This window comes from Gavialis gangeticus, unplaced genomic scaffold (assembly GCF_001723915.1).
Source record: "Gavialis gangeticus isolate Ggan-Ray unplaced genomic scaffold, GavGan_comp1, whole genome shotgun sequence".
Taxonomy (NCBI): Eukaryota; Metazoa; Chordata; order Crocodylia; family Gavialidae; genus Gavialis; species Gavialis gangeticus.
The window spans coordinates 18,435,053-18,435,500 of record NW_017729024.1 but is presented as its reverse complement, the minus strand read 5'-3'; positions in this window follow the sequence as shown (position 1 = coordinate 18,435,500).

The window sequence follows — 448 nt, the reverse complement described above, 5'->3', positions numbered from 1 at the left end:
AGACGAGTGGTCATTCCTTAAGGAGACGATACTCAGGGCACAAGGGGTGACCATCCCAACAAGAAGCAAGGGGGCAAGAGAGCCCGAAAGCCCCCCTGGCTTACCAAGGGCATCCAGGATTGCCTGTTTGCCAAAAAGGTGGCATACACCGGGTGGAAGGGGGGTGCTATTACCCAAGAGGAGTATACCTCCTCTGCTTAGGCCTGTAGGGGGACTGTCAGGAAAGCTAAGGCGGACATAGAGCTAGGACTAGCATCCAGGGTCAAAGATAAAAAAAAGTCCTTTTTCAAATATCTAGGGAGGATGAAGAAGCACCAGGAAACGTGGGGCACCTGCAAGATACTCTGGGTAATCTGGTGGTTGCTCCAGAGGAGAAAGAAGACCTCTTTAACCAATTCCTTACCTCCATTTTCTTGTGCAGGGACCGGGACTTCTCCTCCATGATGCA